Raw genomic sequence first — 27,214 nt, forward strand, 5'->3', positions numbered from 1 at the left:
AAAATTAAAAACATAATACCAATTACAATCATTTAAAAATTAAATACTTAGTTGTAACTAACAAAAATGTAGACTATATGCTAATAATTACACTGCATTGATGAAAGCTATTATAGTTTAAATAAATGGAGAGGCTTACCATGTTCATATATTGTAAGATTTAATATAAAAAAGATATTCTTTCTAAATCGATATACAAGTTTTAAGCAATTCATATATAAATGACAGTAACATTTTTGTAGAAAGACAAAATTAAAAATTTATGTGGAAAAATAGAGGAACAAGAATAGCTAAAACAACTGTGAAAAGGGATAAAGTGAGAAAAATCAGTGTGTCCGATTTAAAGATTTCCTATATCATTATAGCAAATGAAAGATTCTGTGACATTGGCAGAAAGATAGACACACAGACCAGGGGAACAGAATAAAAACCCATAAATACAACCACAAAAATATGTACAACTTATTTTTGACAAGTCCACAAATACAATTCAAGGGAGAAAAGGTAGCCTTTTCAAAAAAGGATGCTTTAGCAATTGGCTATTCAGAGACACAAAAAATCAAATCTTTGCCTAAGCCTCACGTCTCATACAAAAATTAACTCAAAATAGCCTAGAAACAAATATAAAACGTTAAGATGAAAACACAGGATAAAATCTTTGGGATCTAGGAGAGCAAAGAGTTCTTAAACTCTTTTAAAAGCAGAAGTATGATCTCTCTAATAAACTGGACTTTATAAACATGAAAAGCTTTTTCCCTAAAAAAGAACCGGTTAAGATAAAATGACAAGCTACAGGCTAGGAGAAAATATTTGCAAACCACATATTTGACAAAGGATTAGAATAGTCTAGAGTATATCAAGAATTCGCAAAATTCAACAATTTTTGAGAAATTGTTAGAATGTGGGCAAAAGACATGAAGTTGTATTTACTGAATATATACAGACGGAAAATACACTAAAAGATGTTCAATATCACTGGCCATTAGGGGAATGCAAATTAAAATTATAATTTGATACCAATACACACTACTAGAGTGACTACAGTGAAAAATAATGACAAAAACAAATGCTTGTAAGGCAATGGGGAAATACATAAATTGCTGGTAAGAATGTAAAATAGTACAGTCCCTCTGGAAAACAGTTTGGCAGTTTGTTTAAAAACTAAGCAAGTGATATCACACAACCAAGCAATTGCACCCTTAGGCATTTATCCCAGAGAAATGACAACTTATGTTCACATAAAAGCCTAGACACAGATATTTATATCAGCTCTATTTCTAATAGCCCCAAACTGCAAACAACCCAGATGTCCTTCAATGGAGAATTAAATGATGGTACATCTATGCCATGGAATAATGTTTAGCAATAAAACAGAACAAATTACTGATACATGTAGTAACCTGGATTAATCTTTGGAAAATTATGCTGAGTGGGGGAAAAAGCCCATCCCAAAAGTTTAAATATTATATGATTCTTGAATCATGTAAGATTTTTATAACATTCTTGAAATGGAAAATGATGGAAATTGACAACAGATTAATGTTTGCTAGTGGTTAAGAAAGGATTAGGTGTGGGAAATAGGTAGATGTGGCTATAAAAGGGAAACAGGGGCCGGGTGTGGTGGTTCACACCTGTAATCCTAGCACTTTGGGAGGCCGAGGTGGGCAGATCACCTGAGGCCAAGAGTTCGAGATGAGCCTGGCCAACATGGTGAAATCCTATCTCTACTAAAAATGCAAAAATTATCTGGGCATGGTGGCAGACACCTGTAATCCCAGCTACTTGGGAGGCTGAGGCAGGAGAATCGCTTGAACCCAGGAGGTGGAGGTTGCAGTGAGCCGAGATCATGCCACTGCACTTCAGCCTGGGCAACAGAGTGAGACTCCGTCTCAAAACAAAACAAAACAAGCCTTTAAAGGGATGCTTTTTCTTTTTTCCTAATTTTGTGGGGGAAAATTTTTTTGAACACCTGAAAATCTAATACTTAAGTTATTTGAGAGAGAATCTTATTTTATGATTTATGCAAGGATAAAGGGCTTCTCAAAGCAACAAAACACTATGACACTATGCTATTAGGTAACTGTCCCAAAACACCTCTTTCATTTTGATCTTCATTATCTGTTGTTTTCTCACTTTTAACACCTCAGTGAAAAATATTTATCTGGACCCATTTGCTGCTCATATGGAGATTTTAGGAAGAAAAAGATTTTTTAAAAAGTCTAAGTCAATTCAGTATCATATCTTCAATCTTCAATCCCCAAACACCATCTTCTTTAGAAAGCTTATTAGCTTATTATTTTTCATGAAAGCTGAAAGCACATTATGGAGCTATCTATTGTCAGCTAAGAATTTCCACCAGATTTTGACTTCAGAGGCCTAAGAGTTACCATAGTTACTAATTAACTCCTGTGTCCTGAATGCATTAGACTCCATAGCAGAGATACTGTTTACATTATGTAAAGTACTTTTGTTCTCAATAAATTAAGAGAATATGCTAGATGCATTAAATCTTATTGCAAAATACCATCAACTCATCTTTCATTAAATTCTTTATTGAAGATTTTGAATCTAAGCCTCAGAATTAACATAGATTTAACTTCTACCTTTGACTAGCTTAGCCTAAAATATTGCCTGTCTTTTTTGTTTTTAAAATGTCAAATTGTCATAACCACAATTTATGCTTTTCTGAATCCAGAGTCACATTCCTAGATAATCAAATATCAATATAATTACTATTAATATTTAAATGTAAGTTATATTTTATTGAAACTATTTTAAAACCTATATGGAAACTATTATAATAGTACATTTTTCTAAAAGGCAACTTGTAGTTTCTTGTCGTCTAGTGTTTAAGACAATATGAAACAATAAAGCTTGTATTTTTTCTAATCTTTTTCTAATATATTGAATTTTCACGTCAATTTATCTGAAATCATAAAATTAATTTGTTTTTTGAATTTTACCTGTGTAGAAATTTGAAATATTTATACTTATAGTATAAAAATAGTTGCCAGAAATAAAAATAGAAAGAATTTAAATGTTTTTATCCGTATAAGTTATTCCAGTTTAACCTAAGAAAAAAATCTTAGATAAACAAATAACTGTGGATGAGGAAATAATTTTATAGTAATTTTTGCCCACATCTTATCCAGATTTAGTTAATAAATTGTCCAAATAATCGTGTATTTTTATCATATGGCTGTAATGTAAATCAGAATAAAATAAAAATGAATTCATATTTTAGATTCCTGATATGTATCTTGTAAAATAAATTTTACCACCGTCTCTGAATAATAAAAATTTCACATGCTTAGATTAAGACAAACAACAACAGGAGACATTTACTAGACAGAAACAACTGCGGACCTCTTCACCTAGATATCTCATAATGACTTAGAGGCACCTCACATCCACACAATCACCACTCATTATCTTTCCCATTACACCTGTTCCTCTTGTGGTGTTCCCTTATCAATCTATTGGACTTAGCTTACCCATTCCAGCCAGAAACTAAAACATCTTCTATCTAACCACTTCTCTCACACAGAGACACACACATACAGATATACACACACACACACACCAGAGATACATGTGCACACACAGACACACACAGAAATACACATGAAGACAAAACACAGATACAAACACATAGAGCTACAGAGCCTGGCACACATATGCAACACAGATACACGGAACTACAAACACACATATACACAGATATACATATATGGAGCTACAGACACAGACATACATAGACACACACAGAGATACACGGAGCTACAGAGATACAGACACACAGATACAGATACACACGTACACATGCACATACACACATGCAGAGCTACAGGCACTCACACACCACACAGAGCTATATACACACACATACACAGCTTCACACATGCAGACACAAAGATACACACAAAGCTGCACACACACACACAGATACACATGCACACACCTGTCACAAATGCCTTAAAGCTTTTTAAGTCACTTCTCTCCAGTTCCTGCTCTCACTCTCATAGCTCAGGCTTTCTTCTCTCTCTCGCATTCAAGTGAGATGACTTCCTAACTGTTCTCCTTACCTTCAGATTTGTTCTTCATAAACTTATTCTTCATATTACTGTTTGATCTTTTCTAAGCCAAGAAAAAATACATCCCATATTACTTCTCTGCTTAACATCCTTCCATGAGGCCATTATCCTAAGCAAACTAACCCAGGAACAGAAAACCAAATACCACATGCTCTCACTTATAAATGGGAACTAAACACTGAGTGCTCAGGGACACAAAGAACGGAACAACAGACCCTGGGGCCTACTTGAGGGTAGAGGGTGGGAGGAGGGTGAGGATCAAAAAACCACACACTGGGTGCTATGATTACCTGGGTGATGAAATAATCTGTATGCCAAATCCCCATGACATGCAATTTACCAATGTAACAAACGTGCACATGCACCCTTGAACCTAAAATAATTATTTTTTTCAAAACCCCTCTGTTCATTAGCGCATTCATGACTGCAATGCTTACCCAGGCCTATCCTGCTCTACATGTACAGCTGCTGGGCATACAATGAACCAGACACTAGTGGGTCTTCCTTGTCCTCAGACATGTTAAGTGTGTTCCTACAGAGCCTCCCTCCAGGCCTGTTCTCCCTTTGCTGCAGCCCTTACACACAAGTCCACTGCTCTAGGCCCCCAGCAACCAGCCCGCATGCCAAGTAAGAGTAAGGTGATTGATAAGATTTTGATGATGACTCCAAGAAGAAAAACACATAGTCAAATGGAGATGACAGAGATGAAAACAGGTAAGTGGTAGCACATGCTTCAAAAAGAGGCATAAATTAAGTGATGTAGGAGTTTAAAAGAAAAAGTAGGGAATAACTCAAAGGAGCTTCTTTCCAAAGCCATGGGTAATTCTAATGCCTAGAGGTCTTAGGAAAGCCTCAGAAGAATCTCTGATCTCTAAGACTGAAAACCTTGTAATAAAACAAATGGCCCTTTATTCTCTAATGTCTCTACACCATCCCTTTCCACTGTCCTCCATTCAACCAAGAATCCATGCAATCTGATTCATATGCCCCAAAGCCAATGCTTTCTCCTGATCTCACTTTGCACACACCAGCTGGTTTCCCAACTTCTGTTCCTCACCCCTTATGTAGCCAGAGATTCTCTTTTTCCCATCAAGACTCAGTTTGAATGTCAGCTCTCTACTGAAGACTTCCCTGGTCACTACCTGTATGTACCCAAACCACATGCCACGTGAAAAAACACTAGGCCACTTCTTCTGTACTCTGTTTTACATATAAAATCAGCTTTTCAAATACATAGTGGGATTCAAAGTTAGTGAAGTTATGAGGAGACAGGGACTCTCACACACTGCTTGTGGGAGTATAAATTGGTATGATCTCACTGGAAGACAATTTGACAATGTCTCCTACAAAATCAACGTGCTTGTTGGTTTTGCTCCTTACTCTTGAATTCTTAAAAGCATGATCAGTGAGATCACACACACACACACACACACACACACACACACACACACGGATGTTATTTCAGCACCACTAATATTAAAAATTGGAAATAACCCAAATAACTAGACAAAAATATTTAAATAAATTACAATAAAATCGGGGGACCAGAGGCCAGAGAATGCTTAATTGCATGGAGGAAATATCATTAACATGATATTAAATAAAACAGAATATAAAACTGAATTTTTTAAATATTAAAATATGCATATTAAAAAGTGAAATAAAATATATCAAAATACTATAGTAATCTCTGAATAACAAGGTTGTGATAAATTGTATTTTTTCTCTTGCTATATTGTCCAATGACTATTAGATTTAATAATAAAAGATGGCATAGTATATTTTAAAATAAATGTATTGAATCAGTAGATTGCTTGGCTGAACAAATTCATTCATTCATCTATCCATTTATATATTGTTGAAAAAGATCATTCAAGTGGTTTTGTGCAGACATAACCTTAGCTGCACCTTGTTTCTTCCCCAAATCACTGAAATGAACAGTGCCAGAGACTTCAATTCAGGCTTTCAGCCAGAGAAAGATCATCTCCAGATAGAATGCTTTCAGAAATTAGACACACAGTAATACAGAAATGTGAGCTCTCATAAATGAATGCACATCGCATAGACTTTGAAAGCTTGCCCTACCATAGAAGTGGCATTGTTACTGCTAACGACCTTCAAAAAACAAGATATTCACTATATCCAGGTCATGCTGACATTTTTCTTATTACTGGAAAATCATTTTCAAAGAGCCACTGGAAAGTCATAGAAAAACTTTAATAAAATCTATGTAGAACCAATTCTCCTTAGCTCTTATTAATCTTTTTTCTATTTTACCTTGTTTATTATTCTTAGGGACATTATAAGATTGAGGTTGGTATGTTTACAGCACAGAAGAGGATGCTACAAAGTCCCTTGTGTAAGAAATTTTTCCATTTGATATCTGGAGCTCTTAAGCTGTAAAATTAGTATAATATCCTATTCCCTTACCCTACTGATAGGAGAATCATAAAGATTACTGAATTATAAAAATGAATGAGATATAGGGAAGATTTGTCACATAATTCCTTGTAAGAATTTCACAGATAACCATGTTATAATCATTATGCTAGAAAAAGAAGAAAAGATAGCGTTGTCAACGTCATATAGAGCATGACTTCTGTGGAGTTTCCAGAAGCTATTAATCTGAGAACATATTTTTTAAAGTTCTGAACTTTTAGTCACTTGGATGCAAAGAGGTTTCAAGAACTATCACTGCTTTGAATGGAACTATAGTTTCTTTTTCCTTGAGGCCATCAGCAACTGCCTATATCCATACCCTGGATACAGAGATCTCGAAGAAAAGCTGCCAAAGATGTGCACAGAAGAATTTGTCGCTAAAAACAGCAGAGCCGTCAACTGATTTCAGTGACAGCTCCATTATCACACTGATGGATTGTAAAAAGGAGACAAAAGGAGCAAGAAAGAAAAATCTCTCATTCCTTTACTGGCTGAGCAACTTCTAAACAGAATTCTTTAGTAAGCTTACCAAGAGGCAAAATAATAACTTTCTAAGTCTTGGTGTCACTTATAAAGAAACTGAAATCTCTACATTTTTCAGCATTTTCTCATTTAATGACACTTGAATTTTTTTTTATTGCTGTAGACCTTATTTTCTTTTGTTAGTTGTCATTTTTGTAGGTGAAGCACTGATCTGCAGCGACTGAGGAAAAAAAATTCACACAATTCTTGTCTGTCTGTGGCCAACAAGTCTTATAAATCTTCACACCAATTTCCAGACTAAAGGAATCTGTTTCCCAAAGATTCATTTTCCTGTAATGAAGCCTCAAGTCAGCTTCTGTGAAGGAACATAGACCAGAGGAGGAAGAGCATGACTTATTCCTTCCTAGTTGTGTGGTGCCTCTGAAGATGCCTGCCCAAAGCTTTGGTAAAGCTGAAATGCACATTATCCCTAGGTCCCTGACCTTGAGGAATGGGTCGAAAGAGTCAAGAGAGAAACATAATAGTCATAACTGAAGACTACAACATTTGCTTGCTGTGTGATTTATAGTTGTTCACTCACCGTCTCTGTATTTCATGTCTAAAATAAAAGAGATGGTCTTGCTTAATGTTTTCCAAACTCAATAGGAGAGAGTGTCAAAGAGCAAATTCCAATTCCTGAATCCCACTGAGTTCTTTCAGAATAGTAAATCTCAAAGTACTGGAAAAAGTATTATGAAAAGCAGGATGGCAGCCCTGCAGTCCACTGGTTCCAAAGGAAGAAACATGCGGTTTTCTTTTTTTGAGAATGTTCTGAGAACTGACACTTTCACCAGAGATAAGCAAAGGTGAAGTCAAAGGATTTTAATTTTATTAATCACGAATGAGACATCAGCAGAGCTGCAGGTTGGAGAGGAGCAAAAGAGAACAAACACTGGCCTTGCCACTTCAAAATTCCCAAGTTCTTTATGTGGGAAAAGAGAATCTTACTGGACTTTGAGCTTTAAGAGGTTTTTTAATTGAAGAAAATATTTATCTACGGGCAAAAAAGCTTGCTTCCTTTACTATCCACCGCACCCCCCCCCCCCCCCCACACACACACACACACCACACACCTCACCTTAAACAGACACTTTCCCATACATATGGTACATCTCATATTTCATTCTAGGGATACCCACTATGTGACAGTTAAAAATGTGTTCAGGGGGCCAGGAGTGGCAGCTCACACCTGTAATCTCAAAACTTTAGGAGGTCGAGGTGGGAAGGTCACTTAGTTCAGGAGCTCGAGAGCCAGTCTGGACAACATGGTGAGAACCTGTCTCTAAATATAAATACAGATATATGTGTGTGTGTGTGTGTGTGTGTGTGTGTGTGTGTGTGTGTGTGTGTCTGGACATATAAATATAAATACATATATTTATGTATTTATAAATATACAGGCTAGATCAGAGATGACAATCTCTGGATATATATCAGGTAGATCAGAGATGACAATCTCTAAAACTTGTCTAATTTTTCCTATTACTAGCATCCATGGCAGACACTACTAAACAGTCAGAGAAAGCATGATCAGCCATCTACTGTCAATGGTCCAAATTGGTACCAAGTTGAAACCCATTTTCAATCCCTATTATAAAGAAAAGAGCCCTGCAGCAAAAGCCAAAATTAACAAATGGGATCTAATTAAACTAAAGAGCTTTTGCACAGCAAAAGAAACTACCACCGGAGTGAACAGGCAACCTACAGAATGGGAGAAAATTTTTGCAACCTACTCATCTGACAAAGGGCTAATATCCAGAATCTACAAAGAACTCAAACAAATATACAAGAAAAAAACAAACAACCCCATCAAAAAGTGGGGAAAGGACATGAACAGACATTTCTCAAAAGAAGACATTCATACAGCCAACAGACACATGAAAAAATGCTCATCATCACTCGCCATCAGAGAAATGCAAATCAAAACCACAATGAGATACCATCTCACACCAGTTAGAATGGCAATCATTAAGAAGTCAGGAAACAACAGGTGTTGGAGAGGATGTGGAGAAAAGGAACACTTTTACACTGTTGGTGGGATTGTAAACTAGTTCAACCATTATGGAAAACAGTATGGCAATTCCTCAAGGATCTAGAACTAGATGTACCATATGACCCAGCCATCCCACTACTGGGTATATACCCAAAGGATTATAAATTATTCTACTACAAAGACACATGCACACGTATGTTTATTGCAGCACTATTCACAATAGCAAAGACTTGGAATCAACCCAAAGGTCCATCTGTGACAGACTGGATTAAGAAAATGTGGCACATATACACCATGGAATACTATGCAGCCATAAAAAAGCATGAGTTTGCGTCCTTTGTAGGGACATGGATGCAGCTGGAAACCATCATTCTTAGCAAACTATCACAAGAACAGAAAACCAAACACCTCATGTTCTCACTCATAGGTGGGAACTGAACAATGAGATCACTTGGACTCAGGAAGGGGAACATCACACACTGGGGCCTATCATGGGGAGGGAGGAGGAGGGAGGGATTGCATTGGGGAGTTATACATGATATAAATGATGAATTGATGGGTGCTGACGAGTTGATGGGTGCAGCACACCAACATGGCATAAGTATACATATGTAACAAACCCGCACGTTATGCACATGTACCCTAGAACTTAAAGTATAATAAAAAAAAAAAAAAAAAAAAAAAAAGAGCCCTGGCTTTTAGGTCAGAGGACCTGATTCCTAATGCTGACTGTATAATGCTTTGGCCAGTCTATCAATTCCCCAGGCCTCCTTGGCATTTCTGGTAAGAAAGACATTTTAACTAGGTACCCTCCAAGGCTACAATCAGCTTAGTGATTTGTAATTCTAATATACACAGATGGTTTTTTAATTACCCTACTAGAAAATCCATTTCCACTACTAATATGTTTGTTAACATTAATGTATGATATTAGACAACTACAGTTTCAGGTTTTTGGCCCACATACCACCACTGTCACCACAAAAAAAACCCTTTCAGACAAGCCAATATATTAAAATTCATTAGCCATTTATGACCCATCCCATTTCCATGAGTTAATCAGATTCTTTCTAATTGAAGAACAAATCTACACTTCTTTTGTACATTCTCTTTATTTTTTACTAATTCCCTATGTAATCCGATCAATTATTTTAGCTACAGCATCAGAAATTACTATGTATTTATAGAAATCCTAGTCATTGGGAGATTTCTTTCAGAAGATTCTGGAATCTTTACGTCCTAGTGACTATCCCCATCTTCCATAATTTTGTACTTATTCCCACTTCTCTGAAAGTATTAGCAACTGGCAGAAAAAGAAATAGTAGAGCCCATCTCCAACAGCACACATGATTAGATTTTGTTATTTCAGTGGTACAGTATTTCATTATTAGTACTGTTCTTTATCTCCATGGATAAACTAAAAACAAATCCTATTTTTTTATTACATAAGAGAAAACAATAAAATATAGCACATTGAAGAAAAAGCAATTTTAGATTTGAAGGAGTGTAGGTTTCAGGAAAAAATATAAGAAAATCACCTGTGATTACCAATTCAACCCTAAAAAGAGTAATGAATTAATCTAGAAGATTAAATCACGGACATGGTTACTCAGTCTCACCTTCAGTAGGAAATCAGTCTAGAAATAAGGAAATCATATTCCTTGTCATATGATATTGGACAAGTTGTTTCACCACTGAAGCCTACTGCATGCATTTCAAAATGCTGAGGATATAGTCACCTAATCTATAAAGGTCTGTAAGAGAGTATGAAGATATGTAACCTCACATTTATTATTATATAATCATATAGTTGCACATTAAGTTTATCTCTTCCTCAGTCTGGGTAAAGTAGATGATTTTACAGCTTAGATATTTATGATCTGAAACACCCCACCCCTTTATGTCATGGGAATAATTGATTTGTTCTATTATGTCTAAATAGTGAAAAATTATAATTGTATCAGTTTCTTATGGCTGCCGTAGAAGACTTTATGGTTACAGCAAATAATCTCTTCCCTCACAGTTCTGGAGTGCAAAAGTCTGAAATTAAGGTTTCAGTAGGGTTGTCTCTTTCTTGGAGGTTCAGAATCAGAATCTGTCTCATACTTCTCTCCTAGCACCTGTTTTGGCAATCTTTGGTATTCCTTGGCTTACAGCAGCATTCTTCAATTCCTACTTCTGTTATTACATGACATTGTTTCTGTGTGTCTGTGGATCTGTCTTTTATTATTTTTTTATGTCTACAGTAACAATTTTTTTTTTTTTTTTTTTTTTTTTGAGACAGTCTCATTCTGTCGGCCAGGCTGGAGTAGCCGTGGCATGATCTCGGCTCACTGCAACCTCTGTCTCCCAGGCTCAAGCAATTCTCCTGCCTCAACCTCCTGAGTAGCTGGGATTATAGGCGTGTGCCACCATGCCCATGTAATTTTTGTATTTTTAGTAGAGACGAGGGTGTCACCATATTGGCTAGGCTGGTCTCAAACTCCTGACCTCAGATAATCTACCCGCCTCAGCCACCCAAAGTGCTGGGATTACAGGCCTGAGCCACCCTGTCTGGCCAACAAAAATCTTATATTCAGATTAGAGAGCTAACCTGAGTTGACACAGCAAATAACTGGGGAAGCCTGGACTCAAGCCCAAACCTGTATTACTGCAAAATTTGTATTTTTAACCCGCCAGTAGAAACAGCTTTGTACTTACCTAGTCATTGACAATTTCCAGCGTAGCCAAAGGAAAGAGAATAGAGTATACTGAAAATAGAAGGTAATGGCAATTTAAACATTTTAACTTTAACTTGTCTAGCAATTCTTTTGCAATAATGTGGATTCAATTAAAATATACTCAAATTGCTTCCATTCTGAAATATTAAAACCAGAAAATGGGATATGGGTTACTATGGATATGAGGAGTAAAACTTACATTTGCAAGCAAACATCATGGAAGCTACTAGTGCAAGAACAGACTTTAAGCTCCATAAGTACAAGAGATTATGTCTAGGTAGTTTACCACCAGAGCTTCAGGTTCTAACACTGTATCACCAGGTCTTCCCCATACCAGGTAAATAGCTAACATTCCAAGGGAGCTCACTGGGGGCCAGATACTGTAATAAATGCTTTTTTAACATTATTTCATCTCTATGTGAATGCTGTGAGGTCTATTATCTCCATTTATGCATTAGGAAACAGACTTAGAAAAAGGAAAGTCACATTCAAGGTAATCAAGTTTGTGAATGGTTCTACAGGAATATCAAACCTAGCTTAATAAATTACTAATCTTCACATTTTGGATAACATAAAGGACAATGCATTTTCACTAGCTGCCCAGACAAACCCCTAGCATCTATGTAATCAACTTCTTCCAGAATAGTTGGAAATCTTGACTATAACAGTAATCATTGACAACTTCATAGTGTCATCACTGAGAGTGACAATGAGTGGAAAGCTAATGGCTTTGGACGTAGACTTTTCTCTTCAGATCCATCAGCCCAGCAGGCAACCCACAAAGGCCAGATACTATTCACATAAGCATTTTGAATTCTTAAGAAAATTATCAACCTAAAAAATATAACCAAAATTGTAGATTGTGCTTTATTAGAAAGGACACTTTTGAGAGTTATCAAGCAAACAATTAAATTTTTTCAGCTTTACCATGTGCAAGTGTATGACTTTCTGAGCAAACTGATTCCTCATATTTGCGAAGCATGCCTTGAGAAGGTTGTTTAAAAACAGAAATACAAGAACAATTGATCACATCAGTAATCCTAATGATTATACAGCAGATGGTAGCCTCTTAACACAGACAGACCAAATAGCATGCCACATATCCCCCAGATCATCTTAAATGGAGCAGAACTAGCTACCACAAAGAGAGGCTGTGATGTTCCGCAAGTATGATCAGAGCAGCATTCATTTCCCACACTTCACATCCAGTCCCTCACCCACACTTTCAGCTAAAAAAGCCACACCATCTATGCTATGTTTAATGATGAACAAATCCTCTCTATTCCATAGAGTCACTGATTATACACATTCCCTCGATGTATCACTGTATTTGTAGCTAGGAATCACATAAGCATAATAAAATGTATTAAGTGCTTACTATGCACTTACTGCATTCCGTGCACACAGTATTTATGTACTATGCTAAGAGTTTTATATGTATTATCCCATTTAGTCTTCAAAACAATACAGTGATGTTAATACAATTACAATCCCATTTTACAGAAAAGCAAAGTGAAAATTTCATTGGTTAAATTACTTGCACAAAATCAAACTCATGCCTCTCTTACACCCTTTCATTTGCTCTTAAGCACTACATTCTGCTATATTTGTCAGGCTCTGCTATGTTATCTATTACTGAGAAGTAATAGATAATTCTCAGTAATAGATAATTCTGGAGTCAGAGGAGTGGCACAAAGCAAACTCTGCAACCTTGACATCAAACAACTCTTGGATCAGACAGAGCTAGTGACGGGAAACAGTATCCAGCCCAGATGAAGAGACGTAAGTGAAAAGATTGCTTACAGAGGTGTTGGCAGTGTTAATGCATGACAGAAAGAAGGGTGAGGCTTCCCAAGATTATCAACAGAGGAAACCAAGGGAAAAACAGTATTATTGGGCCAATGAAAACAGAAACCACAGAAGGGTTGTAGCTGTATAATGTCAAGGCACTAGAGCCAGGAGAGAATAGGGACAAAAATCTCTTTCCCTCTCTCTCTCCCACCACCCTCTTCTGTCTCTCCTCCCTTTTCCAATATTTGCCAGTACTTCTCATTGGCAGACCCAACTGAAAGGCATTCAGGCTAGGCACAGTGGCTTATGCCTGTAATCCCAGCACTTTGGGAGGCCAAGAAGGGTGGATGACTTGAGTTCAGGAGTTCGAGACCAGCCTGGCCAACATGGTGAAACCATGTCTCTTCTAAAACTACAAAAAAAAAAAAAAAAAAAAAATTAGCTGGGCGTGGTAGCAGGCACCTGGTATCCCAACTACTCAGGATGCCGAGGCACAAGAATCACTTGAACCCAAGAGGTGGAGGTTGCAGTGAGCCGAGGTCAGGCCACTGCACTCTAGCCTAGGCAGTAGAGCGAGATTCAGTCTCAAAAAAAAAAAAAAGAAAAGAAAAAAAGAGAGAGAAAGAAAGGCATTCAGCAAAGGAGCCAAGAGGAGATAGTCTTCAAGCCACAGTGTCAGAGATCATGCTCCTACCTCTATGTTGAGATTTGATGTCAAGGTTGGATATCCAAACTAACCTGATAGATATTAAAAACACTTATCACTTTATAGTTTGTGGCCTTCATACTTTGATCTACTGATCTACAATTTATTTCTCCTTAGATACACTCTTATAATTAACCAGATGCCACAGATTAGCCTTGTTTTATAAAGACCATAAACCTCTTTGCAGTGGGGTGAAATGAAAAACACTTTGAAAATGATACCCTATAGTCATCAAGCTGTGTTCTTCCTGATACTACTTTTCATGAATTCCCTATTTCCAATGTGGATAGGATAAGCTCATTCATTTTTCCAGTTTCAGAAAACCCAGTAATCTGGGTCTACAAAAATGATATATGGGATATAATGATATAATCAGAGACAAAAGATGGAGACTATGTGGAAAGAAAGATGTATAAGGATGTATGGGTTGGTGAAGGCTGACAGGCAGAAATTAGTTATGAGCAGGTTCAAGAAAATGATACTTATCAATTATGACATGATCAAGAATGGGTCCCTGGATACTGCTACAGACAGAGATAAGCCATAAGACAGTGACAAAGGAATGGTTTAAGAATCGTTCTACCAAGATTCAAGTCAGTTAATATTTAAATAATGTTCTCGTTTTCAGGCGACTTAAAACTAGTTCAAATCAGTACTTACTCTTTTGCTGAGCATTTCTAACTTTTCAAACTAACAGAAGCAATAAAGCAGTCCCTGGGACAGGTAGTCAATTAAGTAGTGTGTAGAATATTCTCAACAGTGATAGATTAAGAAAAAAATGTCACTATTTCATTCTCTTTTAATCCTGAAAATGACCCTAAGTAAGTTTTCATTGGTAAGCTGAGAAACACTGCGCATGAAGCAACAAAATTGGGTAAATAAACAAAGCAAAGTAAATTGCTATTTGTAATGTTACTTATTTCATTAGTTTAACACCTTTAGGGGAACACTAAGAGCCATACGTTGAAATTACACATGCCAATTTGGCCATTTTCTATGATCCATTAGCTTTTCTTCAATGGAAAATTAATTATGTTGCCATTCCATAATTCTCTCCTGAAACATTTACACAGGTGTCAAGAATGCATTTGACACAATTTAGGGCCCCATAATGCCTTTAACTAAAACATTTAGAACAGGGTGCATAAATGGGGAATTACTACGGATTGAAATGCATATAAATAAATGAAAGTGGCAACTTTCGAGAAACAAAACATTAAACATACTTGGGGGAACTTATAGTATGGCTTTTCCAAGAATGTATTTTTGTTGCTTTTCTTTATTTCTGTATTTAGATTTGCCTTTCTGATATTGAGATCTTTTCTGATAGGTCTTTGAAAGAAAACTGAAGACTACAATGCCAATGCTTTTTCCTGAGGTCCTATAGAAAATCTGCAGCAATGTCATTGATTGCTCCCACGTCACATATTCATGCTTATGTATTATGAACTATCTCGGAGTAAAGCACATCAACTCTTAATTTTTAAAATTATCATTCACAATCTCATGTCTTTCCTTTTGTGCTTATAGTCTGACATAAAGCCTGTACATTCAAGTCAAGACTGCTAAAGGTAAAAAAAAAAACTTAGAAATTTGCTCTCTGCTATAAAAATTAAGTTTGAAATGTAGCATGACTTTCCAACTGCAATTGTTCTGCCATGTATGAGGATTGCCAGAAAAATGCCCCCCAATTTTATTGTTACACTCTCCTCAGATCTTTGTATTGACAAGCTGTAAAATATAGTCCAAATCTTCTTTAAAAATGTGAATTTTTTCAACCCAGTATTACTTTAAAAGGCCTTGCCTAAAAATGGTGATGTCAGGTATGGAGAGTGTTTTCTGTTTTATGAAGCAATGTGATAGGTACTGCTTCATCACATCCTTACAGCAGTCTGGTGAGAAAGAAAAGGCAGATAGTATGATCCCATTTTGCAGTACAGGGAGCTGAAGTTTAAAGAGGCTAATGACTTGTTCAATTTAGTCAATCAGGTTGTGATGGAAAGGATACCAGAGATCAACATGAAACATCTAATTTTGGTTTCTTGACTTCCAAAGAGTATGGAGCTTAACTTAGAGGAGTAGAGGACTCCAATCACCTCGGCCTTCTTGGATCATGGAGAAACTCAATAGTCTAGCTCTAGCTATCTCTAGAGCCCTATATAATGATCACCTCTATCTCCTTAGGCAAAGTATAGTAAGGAACCCTTTTGGGACTGTACATCCCAGGAACTCAGCCAGCCATGAAGTCTGCTACTGGTTAATTCCTTTGCTTTTTAAATCCACTTGTAGACTCTAAGGTAGAATTCTAAGTTTTCTAAGTTATGTCTCCTGGTTGGGCCACGGACTTGCTATCTTATCCTGGAAAATGAACTTGACTCCCCTTAACTAGTTGCATGCAAATTGGGTGTAATAAGAAAGATCTCTCAGGAATGGCACACAAATTCTTTTATAATTTCTACATTCCATCCATGCAGAGGAAAATGCTATGTAAAATACAAATTAGGACTAGTTTAGATGCCAGAAAAATCTTAAGCAAGCAGGGTAGGTGGAGATATTGATCGATAATGACTTCTTCAAAAAATACGGCATCGAGTATTTATAACATTGGAAAATACATTTCAAACACTGACACTAGTATGTAGTCTTTCCACTGGGAACGTAAATGCATAATGATGAAAAAAATTCAGAGTTGTGCTGATTTTGTTAAAAAACAAAACAGAACTTCAAAACACTCCAGAAAAAAAAAAAAAAAAATCAGGCAAGATTTCAAAGGCTATTTCAACTGACCAAGTAAATGCTTCCTGCTTGTCTTGGCTGACCATTTCGTTTAGTCATTACCATCTCTTCCTATTATCTTCTCCACTCCAACAAATTATTTGTCCAATGCAACAATCTCGACTACATATCAGGTAAAAGTATTTGGCTGCCCTGTGTTTTGTCTCATTCTAGGTGGGCACAGTTATTTAAAAAGGCAATCTAATGTGTGAAGAATAGAGTTCATTTACCAATAGGTTCTGAAGGTTTTACAGACCCCCTCCACCAGCAATAGAGTGTGGATGATTTTTCTGCAGACCACAGGGAATGATTTATGAATGATGCCTGCAGAAAAAACCAGTGCTGTCCTCCCAATTAATCAAATTCCAAAGCACCTTAACAAAAGATGCCATTCTGGTCATTGGAAGCTCATTAGCTGAAAATGGCCCCTACTTCTCAAACAGCCTTAAAAGAAACCATATAATGAAAATAATCTATCAGCTAGGAAGTGTTGAGTGCTATCTCTTAGTGATACAGCAAACCCAGTGTTTAAATAAAGTCCATTCCAAATTTGCATAATTTGTGAAGGAATTTTAATGTTTGTAAAATAAGAAATGGCCTTCCCCCAAAAGGTACTAAAACTAAATAGCTGGTTTCTAGTGACTCCTCACCTTGTTACCAGTTCTGAGAAGTATTTTTTTCTTTCTCTTTGTTTTAAAACGAATTTCACTGAGTTGAAACAATGTAGATAGTCTTTTTGGTATACTGTGTTTATCATAACAAAACCCAATCCATACCATTGTTTGGTAAGCTGGGAGCTATCATTCATCAACGAAGATGGAAAAGTAAATGCTACTGAGAAATATTCAGCAGAGCTACCCACACAGCAAACATGAACTATACCTCCACTTTCCATCTGATTTAACGCTGAATATTTTACTGCATACACACTTTCTTCTTTTGATCTCAAATACAATAAATGGATGAATCATCATGATCTCAAGTAACCCAAAGAACACCAGTGGAGAACACAGGGTCTCTTAATGAGGATTACTAAAGTGCATCCAAAATCAAGAGAGAGACCTCCAAAATTCTTGATATGGAAGGGAAGAGGTATGGTACAAGTAACTTATGTAAGAAGCAGCTCATAGAGGGTTGGCTGTGAAGTGGCAATGAAGGTCTGAACAGCAAAGTGAGCATCCTTGAAGACCACAATGATGGACTTCACGAACATTGCAATGATCATGCCCCCTGGGTCACTTTTAGCAGTGATGTCATATAAGCTCAAACCTTCACCCCTCCTTCCACAGTGAGTACCTCTGTGAATAGAGCAACTAAAAGTACCTTTGGAAATCTATAGGAAGGAATTGAACCTCAAACTGTTCCTAGGCAATAATCATATCTTTTGTGCTATGTTCTGTTATAACTAAACAATTCCCCACTGGCATCATATTGAGCTAATACGCTCCTTTACCCACAGGCCACTAAAGCCTTATATTAATGAGATAATGAGATGGCTTTGCCCTCCTACTGTCACAATTATTTTTAATATGTCAGATAAGATGAACCCATTATGATAATGTCTTATCTCAGACTTCCCCCAAAGAATTCATAGTGTTTCCAAATATATTACCTCAAAGCCTCCCCATGTTCCTTTAGGAAAGATGGGTAGAGTTGCTGCCATTCCCAATTCACATCAAAGTAAATGGGGGTCTTGGCTGATTGGGGCTGATCCAACTATTTTGACAGCATTACCTGAGTCAGTTCAATAGACACAGCATTTGAATTAAGTCGTATCATCCAAATCAGATCTATACGACTGCTGTGGGTAAGTCAAGAGTTCTCAGTCCTGGTGAAGAGACATATGACAGTGTCATCATCAGTTGTAAAGGATGCTGCAAGATATTTGTTACTCATGAGAATTAAAAGGTAAGAAAGTATAAATGACTTTCTCTTTTCATTAATTGTAGCAGGCTCAAATTTATCTCTTAAATGACCTTGTCACACACCTGATATCTCCTCTACAAGGAAAAGGTTGTATTAAAGCTGGTCCAAAGGGAATTTACAGAGGATATATATTGAATTATCAACATCAACTTTCATATGGGTGAAGACTAGAAAAAAAGTTAAAAAAAAATCTTCAATTCAAACTTGTTAGGCTGGATTTGTCATTTACAGGACTAAAACAGCCCGTTGTTTATGTAAAAAATCCCAAACTTTATCATGATTCCTACTGGCTTTGCCACAAGCCAACATAAAATCCCAGTGATAGCTAGTGATTTACCCAAGGTCATGGAATGACCACAGAGTGCACTCCAAGTGAAGGAAAATTTCTTCACAGAGGTGTGTTCTACACCCAAGTAGTAGAATAGTATGCTGCTTCTCAGCTTGGGGCCTGGAGCTAAACTGCTTGGACTTAAATCTAATTATTACTTATTAGTTGTATAACTTAAGCATGCTACTTTGCATTTCTGTACCTCAGTTTCCATATCTGTAAATTGGGCTAATAAAATAATCTTTGGTTTTATGGAGGTTAATCAAGTGAACATTTGTAAAGTGATATACAATATCTAAGCTGATAGTACACATTCAATAAAGTCAAATAAACTTACTATTATTTCTGAACCTAGTCATTAGAATCACCAAGGACCTTTTAAGACTCTCTTCCTGTCCCACTCATATTTACAAAGTCAGTACATCAGGCGTATCCCAAGAAACTTAATTTATAAAAGCTCTCCAATGAGTTCACGGGTCAACTGAATTTTAGCTCTAACGCTAGTAATTATCTTAGAGTCACAAACTTCTCAGAAACAATTTATAGAAGGAAACAAAAATGTTTGCTTTCATATTACTTCACCAATTTGCATTTATTTAAATATACTCACACATCTAGCAAATCTAATTTACGTTAATCATTCACCACTATTGTTTATTATAATTATTTTCATTTAGCAATAAGAAATTACTTTAAATGAGCATACAATATGTCTTACTGAAGCTTAAACACAGTTGATATGGGTGGGGCAGGGGGGAGAACAAAATGCCAGAAGAGAAGCCTACCGTATTAATACCCCCAACAGGAACACCAAATTTTAACAACTATCTGCACACAGAAATGCACCATTACAAGAACCAAAAATCAAGTAAGCAATTTACAGAAGTGTTTTAACTTCATATCCTTGAAAGGAGCATTGAGGGGCGTCAGAGAGAGAGCCTTGAATCACTGGCACCACCCCTCCCCCTCTGCCCCAGCAGCAGCTGCACAGCACGGGGAGTCTGTGCACTTTGGGGAAGGAAAGCACAGTGACTGGGGGACTTTACATCGAACTCACTGCTGCCTCATCATAGCAGACAGTAAAGTTGTGCTGGGCTCAGCCAGTGCCCATGCATGGAGGGAGCATTAGGACTAGGCCTACCCACAGGGAAATCACCATGCCATCATCAGAACTTAAGTTTCTCAGCAAGCCTCGCCAGTGAAGGCTGAAGTGCTTTGGGGCCCGAAATAAACTTGAAAAGCAGTTTGGGCCATAAGGACTGCAATTCCTAGACACCTCCTAGTGTCTGGCTGGGCTCAGAGCCAGAGGACTAGGGTAGCATGTGACCTAGGGAGACACCAGCTGAGGTGGCTAAAGGAGTACTTGTGCCACTCCTTCCCCAACCCCAGGCAGTACTGTTCACAGCAACAAAAGGGTCTTCTTCCTTCTGCTTAAGGGGAAGAGAGCAAAAAGTAGAGGACTTTGTCTTGCATGTTGGATGCCAGCTCAGCCATAGTAGGATAGGACATCAGGCAGAATTTTGAGGCCCCCTTTCCAAGCCCTAGCTCCTGGATGACACTTCCAGACACAACCTGGTCCAAAAGGGAATCTACAGCCTTGGAGAGAAGAACGCAGTTCTAGCAGGATTCATAGCCTACGGACTAAAGAGCCCTTGGGCCCTGAATACCCAGCACTGATACCCAGGAAATATGCTGGGGGCCTTGGGTTCTGAGATGTGCTGACTACAGGTGTAACCCAGCACATTGCCAACTGTGGTGACTGTAGTAAAAGACTCTTTCTGTTTGAAAACAGTGGTCAGAAAAGTACGGGGGATTTTGTCTTGCACTTTAGATAACAGTTCGGCCACAGTGGGGTAGAGCAACAAGTAGGATTTTGCAGTTAGCAAGTCCAGGCCTAGGCTCTTGGTCAGCATATCTGGAACTGCCCTGGGTCAGAGAGGAGCCTACTGCCCTGAAGCCTGAGTCCCAGACCTGGCAGAATTCACCACAGACTGACTGAAGAGCCCTTGGGATTTAAGTGAACATTGGCAGTAGCCTTCCAGAATCCCCCTGTGGGACAGTGTTGGGGGTGCCCATGGGGAGGGCTCCTCTGCCTGTGGAAAGGGAAGGAAAGAGTGGGAAGGCTTTTATGTTGTGGTTTGAGTTCCAGTTTAGCCACAGTAGACTAGAACATCAGGCAAATTTCTAAGGATTTGTATTTTAATCCCTGACTCCCAGACAACATTCATTGGACCCACTTGGGGTCTGGGGAAACTTGCTGCCCTTAAGGAAAGGATAGAAACCTAGCTGACTTCATCACTTGCTGATTATAGAGCTCTAGGGCCTTGAGTAAAAATAAGTGGTAGTCGGGTAGTGGTTACAGTGCACCTTAGGCAAGACCCAGTGTCATGCTGGCTTCAGATCTGACCCAGCACAGTTCCCATGGTGGTGGCCCACAGGGGTGCTTGCATCACCCCCAGTTCCAGTTGACACAACAGAGAGAGAGAGACTGTTTGGCAGAAATTAAGGAAAAAGAACAAGAGTCTTCGCATAGCAATCCAGAGAATTCTTCTGGATTTTATCCAAGACCACCAAGACTATACCTCTCCAAGCCTACAAAAACTACAGTGTTATTGGGTTTGGGGCCCAAGTCCCCAGGTATTTTGAGTCCAAATACCTTGAAAGCCTCCCAAAGGTCAGGCACAAGCAAACACAGACTGAGAAGACTACAATAAGTATATAACTCTTCAATGCCCAGACACCAATGAACAGCTACAAGCATCAGCATCATCCAGGAAAACATGGCCTCACCAAAGGAACTAAATAAGGTATCAGAGACCAATCCTGGAGAAATAGAAACATGTGAGCTTTCAGACAGAGAATTCAAAATAGTTGCTTTGAGGAAACTCAAGAAAATTCAAGATAACACAAAGAAGGAATTCAGAATTCTATGAGATAAATTTAACAAAAAGTTTAAAATAATTAAAAAGAATCACACAAATTCTAAAATGCAATTGACATACTGAAGAATGCATCAGAGTCCCTCAATAGCAGAACTGACCAAGCAGAAGAAAAAATTAGTGAGCCTGATACAGGCTCTGGGAAAACACAGTCAGAGGAGGTAGAAGAAAAAAGAACAAAAAACAACAAAGCACACCTACAAGATCTCGTAAACAGCCTCAAAAGGGCAAATATAAGAGTTATGGGACTTAAAGGGAAGTTAGAGGAAGAGACAGGGGTAGAAAGTTTATTAAAAGTGATAATATTGAGAACTTCCCAAACCTCAACATTCAAGTACAAGAAGGTTGTAGAACACCAAGCAGATTTAATCCAAAGAAAACTATTTCAAAGCTTCTAATAATCAAACTCCCAACGTCAAGGATAAAGAAAGGATTCTAAAAGCAGCAACAGAAAAGAAACAACTGACATACAATGGAGCTTCAATATGTCTGGCAGCAGACTTTTCAGTGGAAACTTTACAGGGCAGGAAAGAGTGGCATGAGATATTTAAAGTGCTAAAGGGAAAAAACCTTTTACCCTAGAATAGTATATCCAAAGAAACTATCCTTAAAGCATGAAGGGGAAATAAAGACCTTTCCAGACAAACAAAAGCTGAGAGATTTCATCAATACCATATCTATCCTATAAGAAATGCTTAAGGGAGTTCCTCAACCTGAAAGATAAACATGTTAATGAGTCAGAAGAAATCATCTAAAAATACAAAACTCACTGGTACTAGTAAGCACATAGAAAAAGCACAGAATATTATAACACTGTAATTGTGGTTTGTAAACTACTGTTAAATCGAAGGAGTAAATGATAAACCAATCAAAAATAGTAACTACAAAATTCTAAAGCATAGCCAGTACAACGAGACATGAAGAGAAACAACAAAAAGTTAAAAAGTGGGAGGATGCCGTTAAAATGTAGAGTTTTCATTAGTTCTCTTTTTACATGTTTGTTTATGCAGGGTTAGGTTGTTGTTAGTTTAAAATAATGGGTTATAAGATAGTATTTGTAAGCTTCAGGTAACCTTAAATCAGAAAACATACCTCAGATACAAAAAAATAAAAAGCAAGAAATTAAATCATACCACCAAAGAAAATCTTTTTTTACTAAAAGGAAGATAGGAAGGAAGGAAAGAAGAGAAGACCACAAAACAACCAAAAAACAAGTAATAAAATGGCAGGAGATTGATTACTTATCAATAATAGCATTGAAAGTAAATAGACTAAACTCTCCAATCAAAAGACACAGTGGCTGAATGTATGAGAAAATAAGATACCATCATCTGTTTCCTACAAGAAACACACATTACCTATAGAAATACACATAGAATGGAAAACAAAGGGAGAAAAAAGATATTTCATGCCAATGAAAAGAAAAAGAGCAGGAGTAGCTGTACTTGTATCAGACAAAATGGGTTTCAAGACAAAAACTGTAAAAAGAGACAAAGAAAGTCATTATATAATAGAAAAAGGGCCAATCCAGTAACAGGTATGTTTGTAAATATATATGCACCCAACACTGGAGCATCCAGATATATAAAGCAAATAATATTAGAGCTAAAGAGAGAGGTTGACCTCAATACAATAATAGCTGGAGACTTCAATACCCCACCTTCAGTGTTGGACAGATCTCCTAGACATAAACTCAAAGAAACGTGAGACTTAGTCTGAACTATAGAACAAATGGATCTCAAAGATATTTATAGAACATTTCATCCAAAGGCTGTAGAATACACATTCTACTCCTCAGCACATGGATCATTCTCAAGCACAGACCATGTGTTAGGTCACAAGTCTTAAAACTTTTTTTTTAAAAGAAAGATAATATAAAGCATCTTCTACCACAGGGAATAAAACTAGAAATCAACAATGAATATTATAAACTATTACAAACACATAGAAATTAAACAATATGCTCCTGAATCAAATAAATAAATGAATAACAAAATTTTAAAAGTTCATGAAATAAATAAAGGAAATACAGCATGTCAAAGCTTATGAAATACAATAAAAGCAATACTAAGGGGAAAATTATAGCTGTAAGTGAATACATCAAAAACGAAAAACTTCAAATAAATAACCTAATGATGTATCATAAAGATATACAAAAGAGCAAAGCAAATCCAAATTAAAGATCAGAACAAAAATTTGCAATAAAAAATCCAAAGATCAACAAAACAAAAAGTTTTTTTTTTTTTTTTTTTTTTTTTTTTTGAGGCGGAGCCTCGCTCTGTCGCCCGGACTGGAGTGCAGTGGCCAGATCTCAGCTCACTGCAAGCTCCGCCTCCCGGGTTCACGCCATTCTCCTGCCTCAGCCTCCCGAGTAGCTGGGACTACAGGCGCCCGCCACCTCGCCCGGCTAGTTTTTGTATTTTTAGTAGAGACGGGGTTTCACCGTGTTAGCCAGGATGGTCTCGATCTCCTGACCTCGTGATCCGCCCGTCTTGGCCTCCCAAAGTGCTGGGATTACAGGCTTGAGCCACCGCGCCCGGCCTCAAAACAAAGTTTTTGAAAAGATAAATAAAATTGACAAAACTTTAGACAGCCTAATAAAGAAAAAAAAAGAAGACTTAAAATCAGAGATGAAAAAGGAGACATAACAAAAGATACTGCAGCCATTCAAAGGATCATTGGTGGCTATACAAGCAATCATATGCCAATAAATCAGAAAATCTAGAGGAAATAAATTTCTAGACACATACAACCTACCGAGATCGAACCATGAAGAAATGCAAAACTTGGGCAGACCTATAGCAAGTAACAAAGCTGTAATAAAATAACTTCCAGTAATGAAAAACCTAGGACCCATTGAGTTCACTCTTGAATTCTACCAAACCTTTAAAGAACTAATACCAATCCTACTCAAACTATTCTGAAAAATAGAGGATGAGGGAACACTTCCAAGCTCATTATATGAGGCCAGTATCATCCTGATACCAAACCAGACAAAGACACACCAAAAAAACAAAATTATGGGCCAATATCCCCAATGAATATTTACACAAAAATTATCAACAAAATACTAGTGAACTGAATTCAACAATATATTAAAAAGATCATTCATCATGACCAATTGAGATTTATCCCTGAGCAAGGATGGTTCAACATGCACAAATCAATTAAGTGATACATCATATCAACAGAATAAAGGACAAAAACCATACAATCATTTCAATTGATGTTGAAAAAGCATTTGATAAATATCCCTTCATAATAAAAACCCTAAAAAATCTGGGTACAGAAGATACATACCTCAACATAATAAGATTGATACATATATATATATATATATATATATATCACATATATCATATCAAATATATATATATCAAACAGACCCACAGCTAATTTGATATATATATATATATATATAAAACAGATCCACAGCTAGTATCACACTGGGGAAAATCTGAAAACCTTTCCTCTAAGATCTGGAACACAGGATGCCCACTTTCACCACTGTTATCCAGTATAGTACTAAAACTCCTAGATAGAACAATCAAACAAGAGAAAAAAAATAAAGGACATTCAAATTAGAAAGGAAGAAGTTAAATTATCCTTGTCTGTAGATGATATAATCTTATATTTGGAAAAAACCTAAAAACTCCACCAAAAAAACTATTAGAACTGATAAATTCAGTACATTTGCAGGATATAAAATCAACATACAAAAATTAGTAGCATTATTGTATGCCAACAGTGAGGAATCTAAAAAAGAAGTCAAAGTATTAATCCCATTTAAGTAAGCACAAATAAAATTAAATACCTGGGAAATAACTGAAAAGAAAGACCTCTGCAATGAAAACGGTAAAACACTGATGAAAGAAATTGAAGAGGACATGAAAAAATTGGAATGATATTCCATGCTCATAGATTAGAAGAATCAATATTGTCAAAATGTTTATATTACCCAAAGTGATCTATAGATTCAATGCAATCCCTATCAAAATACCAGTGACATTCTTCACAGAAATAGAAAAAGTACTTTTAAAATTTATTTAGAAGCACACAGGGAAAAACATAGCCAAATATATCCTGAGCAAAAAGAACAAAACTGCAGGAATCACATTACCTGACTTTGAATTATAGTATAGACCTTGGTCAGGCACAGTGGTTCACACCTGCAATCCTAGCACTTTGGGAGGCTGAGGCAGGTGGATCACCTGAGGTCAGGAGTTCAAGACCAGCCTGGCCAACATTGTGAAATCCCATCTCTAGTAAAAATACAAAAAATTAGCTGGGCATGATGACAGGCACCTGTAATCCCAGCTACTTGGAAGGCTAAGGAAGGAGAATCACTTGACCTTAGGAGGTGGATGGAGGTTGCACTGAGACGAGATTGTGCCATTGCATTCCAGCCTGAGAAATAAGAACAAGACTCCATCTCAAACAAACAAACAAACAAACAAACAAAACCTATAATAAACAAAACAGCATGGTACTGGCATAAAAACAGACACATAGATCAATAGAACAGAGAACCGAGAAACAAATCCATACTCCTACAGTGAATTCATTTTTGACAAAGCTGCCAAGAACATACACTAGAGAAAAGACAGTCCTCAGTAAATGGTGCTGGGAAAACTGAATAATGCAGAAGAATGAAACTTGACCCCTATCTCTCAATACCTACAAAAACCAAATCAAAATGGATTAAAGACTTAAATCTAAGAACTCAAGTTATGTATGAAACAACTGCAATAAAACATTGGAAAAACTCTCCAGGACATTGATCTGGGCAAACATTTCTTGAGTAATACCCCACAAGCACAAGGCAACCAAAGCAAAAATGAACAAATGAGATCACATCAATTTAAAAAGCTTCTGCACAGCAAAGGAAACGATTTGCAAAGTGAAGAGACAACCCACAGAATAGGAGAAAATATTTTCAAACTACTCATCTGACAAGGGATTAACTTGTAATAGCTTGAAT

Source organism: Rhinopithecus roxellana, chromosome 4, assembly GCF_007565055.1.
Source record: "Rhinopithecus roxellana isolate Shanxi Qingling chromosome 4, ASM756505v1, whole genome shotgun sequence".
Taxonomy (NCBI): domain Eukaryota; kingdom Metazoa; phylum Chordata; class Mammalia; order Primates; family Cercopithecidae; genus Rhinopithecus; species Rhinopithecus roxellana.